Consider the following 10,091-nt stretch of genomic DNA (forward strand, 5'->3'; position numbering starts at 1 on the left):
TTCTTTTGTCTTTTTTTACTCGATGATACATGAATTCAGTGGACCGCACACACACACACACACACACACACACACACACACACACACACACACACACACACACACACAGACACACAGACACACACACACACACACACACACACACAGACACACAGACACACAGACTGCAAGACATTACGCGCAATGACGCTGCCGCACGCGACGCACACACACACACCTTTGGGGGTAGACTCTGGGTCTCTTTCTCCCCATGCTGAGCACTGGAGGAAGAGGGCGCTAAACTCTGAAGGGGCTGGCGCTGAAGTTAATGACCGCACACTGAAGGGCCTAATGAGCTAATGATCGAACGCTAGCCTAATGTGTGTCTGTAATAATGGAAAAACAATCAGCTGGCTTTCCCTCCAGCCCGGCCCCTCTCCCCCCTCCTCTCTGCCCCCCCACTTATCAGTCAGGAGAGTAAATAAATAAGCATACCAGATTATGGGCAACTTATTAAAAGGGGAATAGGGAATAGAGTAAGTTAATCAATGGGCGTAGAGGTGTTTTGCTCACGTGTGTGTGTGTGTGTGTGTGTGTGTGTTTGTTTGTTTGCCTTTGTGTTTGTGTAAGGATTGTACATATGGATGGAATAGAGTCAAACCAGCTGTGTTTCTGCGTAAGATTTTGTGTGTGTGTGTGTGTGTGTGTGTGTGTGTGTGTGTGTGTGTGAGTGTGTGTGTGTGCGTGTGTTTCTTTGGACGGCAGAAAGCATTATGCATTGTGTGAGTTGGTGCTTGTTTTACATATGAGGATATAAAGAGGACATTCAGTTATTCACTCCAAACCAAATTGCTAACTCATAACATTCTCTTGTATTGACAAGTGAATAAAGACCAGAGTGAATGTGGAAAGAGAAAAAAGTCATCATAATTTGCCCTGGGGTAACATCAGCCCATCAATTCTGTCCTTCCAAAGCCATGAAAAGCTTTTTCCTTTTCAACAAAAAACAACTTTTTTGCACAAAAGTTTCATTTTAGCAGTCAAGGGCCTTGGTTTGTTTATTTCTCTAAGGCTACTGTCATGGTGCTGTACTATTTGTGTGGTACCCCTAAGCAATTGCTTTTTAGGACAGAGGCACACACATACACACACACACACACACACATGCAAACATGCACGGATGAACACACTGCACACATAAATACACACATGTAGAGAAAAATACACAGATTCCTCTCTTTCACACTCTCTCTCTCAAACACACACATACTCACAGGAACACATAACAACAGCATGACAGGTAAATTACCCGCAAACTTCACCGAGCTCCACATTGTCATGCGGCATGATGCATCACTCTCAGATCAGAGCAACAGAAGCGGCTTGGGTGTTTGAGCATGTTTCTCTGCTGTTGAGTCACTTCCTCGCAGGCACTCGTCAGACAGGGAATAGAGTCAAAGTGGGTGCCAGGTCACAACACAAGGAGATGCGGCTGTTCAGACGTGCTCCTCATGTGTGGGGTTGTCTTGCATTTATGACTTATTTTGTTTTTGTTTTGTTTTTTGCTTTTTTTATGTCTTGTTCTTCTGCACACCTGATCAGGAAAAATACAAATCTGTTCACACATCTTTCCCAACTTTCAAAAATCTATTTTTTTTCCCTAAGTGATAAATGTGGCCTATATTAATCATTCAACAGATATGTGCAGAGAGAGAGAGGAAGAGAGGAAAAAAAACAATTATTTGTCAATTAATAAGTATGGAGGAAGTGCGATTGGCTAACTGAGAAATGGATGCACTTTCCTCTCCTCCTCTGTCCTCCTCTCGTCTCCTCTCCTCTCAAACGGAAAGATGTTTGGCTGACACCCGCACGAACGTGACTTCTCCAGGCCTCACATGCCAATGATTAACTGCAGCTGATGGGTCCTGTCAAATTCACACTTTCATCGCCTCCGCCAACCATCCAATGGGACGCCGGGGGGGAAAGCAGAAGGACCCGCCCACTCAAAGGCCATCTTGGTTTGTGCCTGACAGAGCAAGACAGACTGCTAATTTCAAAAAAGACAGTCACTGCAGAAATATTGTTTTGGGGCAGAAAGAGAGAGAGAGAGTTGTCTCAAGTCTGCACTCGTTCCCTTTTAGAGTGAAGGACCTGCTAGAAGACTAGTTGATCAGGTTTCAAAGGAGAGGATTGATGACAAATGATCATTTAATTTCACAGCTCTCATCTCAGCAGAACTGGGAATGATTCATACTCTGTGTTTCGACCACCATTCTCGAAAGCACTTTGGTTTGGGTTTAAGCTTAGGGTTTCCCGACATCTCATGATTTGAATTTTCTTACAACACTAAAAACCCCCCATGAACTGAACCTCTTGGAATAACACATTTTACAATGATGAAAACACATTTAATCAAATGTTGACTTAACATTATGATAGACATTATCTGACACATATTTTATACAATTACTTAAAAAAAGAATATTTTAAACTGCATGTTGTTCTAACAATGCAAATTACCTGTGTGGTGTCTATGTTTATAAACTTATCTGAGAGACCTATATCAGATGTGGCTTAACTGTAAACAAACACACATACTTTAATTTTGTTGCTAGTGGAGATCATTGTCTGCCATATAAAAACAGAAAACAACATGAATTATGATGTGTTAAAGATGTGCTGTCGTCCCTCTCTTAAACCACACTTGTATTAGTGCCACACCAAAGCCAGTGACATCAGTGGAGAGGAGGTGAGGTCCCCTTCAGCTCATTGTGGACGAACAGACCACGCTTGTCTCCGTTACCCCCGGCCAGCACCACGCTCCCTTGCCACAAGACAAAAGGGGAGAGAGAGAGAGAGAGGGGAGGACAGGGCTCAGAGCCAGATGACACTGTCATCTCTGCTAATTTGTCCCAGACCGGCGAAGAGCATGTGGACTTGACAGGCCTGAAAACACAGGGCACAGAGAATGACAAAGAGACAAAGTCGCAAGTGGAATGCGAATGTGGAGTTTACGGCAGTGTCCATCTCTTTTCGGTCACTCGGGCTGAGTGGAGTGGAGGGTTTCTCCTCTGGCTGCCAATGAAAACAGATGTAGAGTATCTTTTCAAAACATGTGACAGAGTTTCAGTTTACAATGTGGGTTGGGGGTGGACTGTAATAAACAGCATATGTGTTAATGAAACTAGTCCCGTTTAATGTTTTTTTTTTTTGTGGAAGACATCAAAGCAATTTTATAATATAAATACCAAATAAATATGAATGACAAGATCATCAACAATTCGCACAGATTTGTAGTTGATACATTCTTACCCAGATCCTTTATTAATCTTTTTTTTTTTTTTTTTTGGTATAATTTATTGTGATAGTCCAATATATGTAGTGTTCTGAAAGTAGTGGAACAATGTTATAATGAATCTGAATATTTTATTAAAAAAAAAAAATGCTGCAAGATTTGGTTCAGATGTGATGTATGCTGTATGCAGTATACAATATAAGTTATCTGAAAGTAAGTAGAATATCTTTATAATATAACAGAACACTTTATAATAACTACACACAATTCATCATTTATTAAGCCTTTGTTACTTATTAGTTAATGGTTTGTTCATCATTAGTAATTTATTGTTCATACATAATTTATCATCAGTAAAGCATTTGTTCACACAGTTATAAATGGTTTGTTTATAGAAGTATGTTTATGCATTATTGTTAATACTTAATAAATGATGCAATAATATGTTTTTGATGAAGTAATATTTCCATTATTTAACAGTTGTTACATACACATGCACTAATAATGAGTTAAGGTGAGGATACATATTTTATAAACCACTTCCTAATACTATAATTCATAATTAACTCAGGAGTTACAAGTGGTTAGTTAATGATAATTTATAACTATTTGAAAATGTGTTGCAAGGCATAGAAAGTCCTCACTTTAGATAAGCTCACAAAATATCATTAACTTACCACTTGTAACTCCTGAGTCAATCATGAATTAGTATTAGGAAGTGGTTTATAAAATATGTATCCTCACATTAACTAATCATTAGTGCATGTGTATGTAACAACTGTTAAACAATGGAAATATTACTTCATCAACAAAATATTATTGCATTATTTACTAAGTATTAACAATAATTCATAAACATATTTTAGATATAGGCTTGTAACTATGAACAAACCATTTATAACTGTGTGTACAAATACTTTATATATGATAATTAACATAGGCACAATGCTTTACAAATAGGAAAATGATTTCATTTATAAGTGGTTGTTTCATTACTTATTAAGTATAAATCATGTACTTACAAACATTTTTTTTGGATATGCTTATTTACTATGAACAAACCATTTACAACTGTGTGAACAAATGTTTTACTGATGATAAATTATGCATGAACAAGAAATTACTAATGATGAGCAAATCATTAACTAATAAGTGACAAAGGCTTAATAAATGATGAATTGTGTGTAGTTATTATAAAGTGTTGCCGAATATCTGAGTTTCACACATTTCTTTCACTCACTGACTGAACGTTCTACTGTATCTGGGTGGCTACAACCAAACTATATGACTTCCTGTAATGGTCTGCTTCATAAGCTTCCATTTCCTGTGAAGGCGGGCAGATCATCCCTTTTGTTGTCTCTTGGTCTAGATAACATCACACAGAGATTTGTATGTGACAGTTAGTAAGGCTTGGTCATCAACTAGTTTCAACCAACAATTACAGCATTTTAAAACATTTTAGAAATCATTTATGCTGAAGTCATTTGTGATCAGAGGTTCAAAATAATGTAAGTTAAACAGAAGGGGAAAACTGTTGCTTGTGTAAGTAAATATAGATTTTTGTGAGTTAATGTTAATATGTCATTAAATGACTCACATTTGTGTCTCACAAATGGTTGCAGTACTTGAATTTACAGTGATTATTTTTATCTGGATGTATTTGCAGAGGAGCGAGAAGCAGACTAAAAATGAAATGGGTGACTCACCATTTTGTTGCTTTTGTAATGGTGTTATTCTCCCTCCTACCCCATTGCAAGTGTTCCCATCATGGTCCAAGTTTAACATTCTTGATCCTTGTTAGCTCTGTCTCATGTTGGCTTGGATCTTCCCCGGCCGCCACAGTCTCTGTGCCCTAAATGTGGGAGCCGCGTCGGGGTTATGCGGAGGGTAGGGACGCCCCCCCCCCCCCAATGTCTTCATCTCTGTAGGGCTAACGTCTCTCAGCCGGCCAGCACTGGAAACAACAAAAGAGAAGCTCTCTGGTTTCGGGTCCTTTTGTCCCAGCAGTGCAGACTGCTGAGGCTGTGGTGTGTGCGTGTGTGTGTGTGTGTGTGTATGCGTGTGTGTGCGTGTGTGTGTATGCGTGTGTGTGTGTGTGTGCGTGTGTGTGTATGCGTGTGTGTGTGTGTGTGTGTGCGGCGTGTGTGTGTGTGTGTGTGTGTGTGTGTGTGTGTGTGTGTGTGTGTGCGTGTGTGTGTGTGTGTGTGTGTGTGTGTGTATGCGTGTGTGTGTGTGTGTGTGTGTGTGTGTGTGTGTGTGTGTGTGTGTGTGTGTGTGTGGGCCGCACCCAGACAGAGACCCAAACACAGGCAGACTGGAGAACACGGGCAGTGACTTTGCAGACAACAAAAACAACCAGCTCAGACCGTTGTCTTCACCAACAGTGATGTGTCTCAAGCCCCTGATTACATAGACGACCCAAAGGCAGGGTGCAAAAAACACAGGGCGTGTTTCGTGCACAGAATACACTATGTCCTGTTGTATTTTTAAACGGGGTGAATTAATTATGACAAACCAGTGACTGAAATCTGTACATGTGTTTTGTAAGAGCGTCAGAGGTTGAGGAAGTTGACGTCATGTCCCAAGTCAAATAAACATGTCATTTACAAGCCATTTGTTCTTCATGGGACGACCTTCTGCTCTGGGTTAACCTCAGAAATGTTATACCGTACAAATTCAGCGCAGCTTTAACACAAAAATTGCCCATGCTCTGTCTGATACACGATGATGCTGGCATATAAATATGCTTATATGCATATTATGCATATTGCATATTGACCATTCAACCACTTCTCCTACACATTACATACTTTATCATTCCAATATGCATCTTGCACGCTACATTTGCACCATTATTTTTGCACTTTACATCCCACTCCATGTGTACTTGTCTTGATATTATGTCTTACTTGTATTTTTGTATTATTGTATATTATGTTGATATGTGCCTATATGTATATTGCTGTCTCTATTGTGCCTACATTACTATTTGTCTACTGAATGTAAAAGTTACTACTACATGTCTATTTGTTACTACTACATGTACATTTGTTTAATGCAAAGAGAGTTAACATCTACCAAAGTCAAATTCCTTGTGTACGTAAGTATACTTGGCCAATAAAACTGATTCTTTCATATAATTATGCATATAACTTAAGTATGTAATAGTATGTGATCATTTTAGATTACCGTATATAATCACTGGAATTCTTAAAAGTCACACAATATAAACAGATAACTGGCTGAATGACTGACTGTTGCCCATGCTGAATTTTAAGTGCTTTCCCAAAAATACTGAAAATATGACTTGACTGACGAGAACAAAAAACAATCAAAAAGTTAAAATAAGAAAAGAGTGAATGCTAAAACCACTGACATTTTGCTTTTTCAAAATGTCATCTTTACTTTATACAATGTTTTTACAGAGTCTCCTTTTTTCGGGTTAGCAATATTTGAGAGAATTTGAGAGAAGCTTTGATGTGCTAAAAAACAAACAAACAGCATTCCATGAATATGCACCAAGGAGGTTTGTTATTGTCCTCTGCCGACCACTTTCTGCTGTCACACACACACACACACACACACACACACACACACACACACACAAAAACAGCTCTGTTTTCTAATTCTGGAGCAGGAGCAGATCATAGAGCGCGTAAACGTGTGTCTCTCTCCCTCTCTTTAGCGGTGGAGGCGGTGGCAGTGGCAGCCTGGTGAGTCTGACATGGCTCCTCTTCAGAGGCTCCTGCAGCGGCAGCGGCAGCTCCGGTTCCTGCTCCTCCCGTCCTGTTCTGCTCCTCCTGTCCTGCTCCTCCTGTCCTGTCCTGCTCCTCCTGTCCTGCTCCTCCTGTCCTGTCCTGCTCCTCCTGTCCTTTCCTGCTCCTCCTGTCCTGCTCCTCCTGTACTGCTCCTCCTGTCCTGTCCTGCTCCTCCTGTCCTGCTCCTCCTTTGCTACTCCTCCTGTCCTGCTCCTCCTTTGCTACTCCTCCTGTCCTGTCCTGCTCCTCCTGTGCTGCTCCTCCTGTCCTGCTCCTCCTGTGCTCCTGTTCTGCTCCTCCTGACCTGTCCTGCTCCTCCTGTCCTGCTCCTCCTGTCCTGCTCCTCCTGTGCTGCTCCTCCTGCTCGGACTCTTCTGGGGCCAGTCATGGTGCTCGGGTGTGCTCTGGTGCACATTTGGCTGCAGGTGTCTGATAAGAGGTGCACAGACAAAGACTGTGAGAAAGAGAGAGAAAGAGAGAGAAAGAGAGAGAAAGAGAGAGAAAGAGAGTGTGTGGATGTGTGTTAGGGGGGAGGGAAGAGGAGGGAAGTGAAGTGTGTAAGGAATGAAAGAAATTGAATGTGTGCGTGTGTGTGTGTGTGTGTGTGTGTGTGTGTGTGTGTGTGTGTGTTTGTGTGTGTGTGTGTGTGTGTGTGTGTGTGTGTGTGTGTGTGTGTGTGTACGTGTGATACTGTGTGTGTGTCTGTGTGTGTATGTATGTGTGTGTGTGCATGTGTGTGTGTGTGAGTGTGTGTGTTTGAGTGCACCTGTGTGTGTGAGAGAGAGAGAGAGCGAGTAAGAGAGCGAGTAAGAGAGAGAGAGAGAGTTGAACCGGGGAGCAACAGCCTGGCCGCCATGTTGGTCTTAAATACAGATTGATGGAGTAATGTCACGGTGCTCGGAGGTCCTCTCTGTCAAGGGCACTCAGAAGTGGGTGGGGGGGGTTCTTCTGAGTGTGTGTGTGTGTGTGTGTGTGTGTGTGTGTGTGTGTGTGTGTGTGTGATGGGGGTGTCTTCCAACCCTTTCCTCTCCCAAGTGTTTCTGCAATCATCTCCTCAGGCTGAGAGCAGAGGAGAAGCTCTTTCTTTCCCTTAGCTCTCCCTTATGCCTTATCCCTATTTCATTTTCACATGTCCGTGGTGTGGTGCTCTTAGGACAAATGTGGGGCAAGTGTTGAGTCAGCTAGTGCCGCGACACTTCAGTCAGGCGTATGTGTGTATCCACTAGTCTCTTCCACAAGACGTCTGAGGTTTGTCTTGGAGCAAATCTATGATTTGAGCCTCCCACTAGCATTTACTTTCTTTTTTCCTCTCTCTCTCTCTCTCTCTCTCTCTCTCTCACACACAGACACAGACACACACAAACACACACACACACATACAAACACAAACATGCACACATATTCACAAACACATTTACACACAGTGTATGGTTGCCGCTGACCCTACACATGTGTTCTATGTGTGTGTGTGTGTGTGTGTGTGTGTGTGTGTGTGTATGTGTGTATGTGTTGTGTGTTGCGTGTGTGTGTGACTTCGCTCAGAATATTTCCTGTGCCTCTGACAGCTCGAGGGAGAGAAAATGAAAGTGTCTATGTTCTTTGGCTCAGGGAAAAACACATGGCACGAGACGGAATTGTGCATTAAGTACTTTACATTCAGGACGGACGTGGAGAAGCTCCTCCAAAGCTGCTGAGCCATCACTTCAAGAGTGCGAGAGGAAAAAGTATGAAAGTCTGTGATGCATTATCACCCTCCTCATCTTTTAAACATGGATTTTTGCAAATACAATACATGAGTAGTCGTATTAAAACAAGCAGCTATGCTAAAAGTAAGATGTCATGCAATTCAAAATGGAGGCGTCCAGGTGTCCACATAAACGCACGCACACACACACACACACACACACACACACACACACACACACACACACACACACACACACACACACACAACACACACACACACACACACACACACCACCTGTTCTGGGGTGACAGACAAGCATGGATAGCCCTCATTCCCGAAGCATTCCAGTCCAGCAGCTTACATTTGGCCGAGCACGTCCTCAGCTATTATCCCAAGACAAACTTCCTGAGAGGCCATAAAATGACCGTCCCATGCCGCACATCTCCCTATTGTCTTGTAAACGCATGCATGTCGGCGCTGACATGCAAGCAGACGGTCACACATCAGCCTTCATGGGAATGCCCACACACGCTCCACACACACACACACACACACACACACACAAACAAAATCACACACACAAATTATACAAAATCACACGTTCGCACACACACGCACATACACTCACACAAACTCTCACACATTAAAATACAATATCACACTCACACACAAACGCAAAAGCTCATGCACACATAACTTCTCTTTCTCTCACACACATATGCATGTGTGCATATACACAGGCGCACACACACACACACTAGGGGCTTTCGATGGCATTTTGCGGACCACACATCTTGCCGGGTGTATACTAAAGCAGTTATTCACGGTCTGCACACTGCTCAATTCCAGAAATGTCTTACAGTTGTAACTTGAACTTTGGATCAGTGTGTGTCTGGGGTGACCAGTGCACACACAGTGGACTCACAGTGGACTCAGTGACTGTGTGAGGGTCTTAACACCACTCGTTGGCAATATGTTGGGCCCCACAATCTCCCTTAGTCTCATCCCTGTAATGTGTAATTGAGAGAGAAAGCTGTTAATGGTCTTGTTAGCACAAACCACCCATAGACACATATGGATAACTGATACATTTGACTGATTTTAATTTAAGCTGATTTAATTGTAGTTGCTTTTAAAAAATGCATTTTATAGTTTGTCCCTATAGTTTGTATGCAACCGCTGGTTACCAGCAACTTTGCATGTAGGGGCCCCGAGATTCACATTAACCTGTCATCCTTTCACCAGCACTGACTGGATATCGGCGCTTTCCGATTGGGTGGAAATCACTGTCTTTCCTGCTTCTCAAGGAATGTTCTGGAAACTCGGTTGCACCACCCTGAGGCGGCCAGATGCCGCACCCCCCTGAACCCCA

General features: G+C 42.3%; 1 long non-coding RNA gene across 1 annotated transcript; it reads right to left on the reverse strand.

Moving 5' to 3' along the window:
* Positions 1 to 1,217: 1,217 nt before the first annotated feature.
* Positions 1,218 to 5,336, reverse strand: LOC125288158. Its single transcript, XR_007192460.1, has 3 exons — positions 4,981 to 5,336; positions 4,515 to 4,639; positions 1,218 to 3,054 (listed from the first exon to the last, which is right to left on the reverse strand). It is a non-coding gene; the product is annotated as an uncharacterized LOC125288158 (long non-coding RNA).
* Positions 5,337 to 10,091: the final 4,755 nt, after the last annotated feature.

The sequence above is a fragment of the Alosa alosa genome, chromosome 23 (genome assembly GCF_017589495.1).
Source record: "Alosa alosa isolate M-15738 ecotype Scorff River chromosome 23, AALO_Geno_1.1, whole genome shotgun sequence".
Lineage (NCBI taxonomy): Eukaryota > Metazoa > Chordata > Actinopteri > Clupeiformes > Clupeidae > Alosa > Alosa alosa.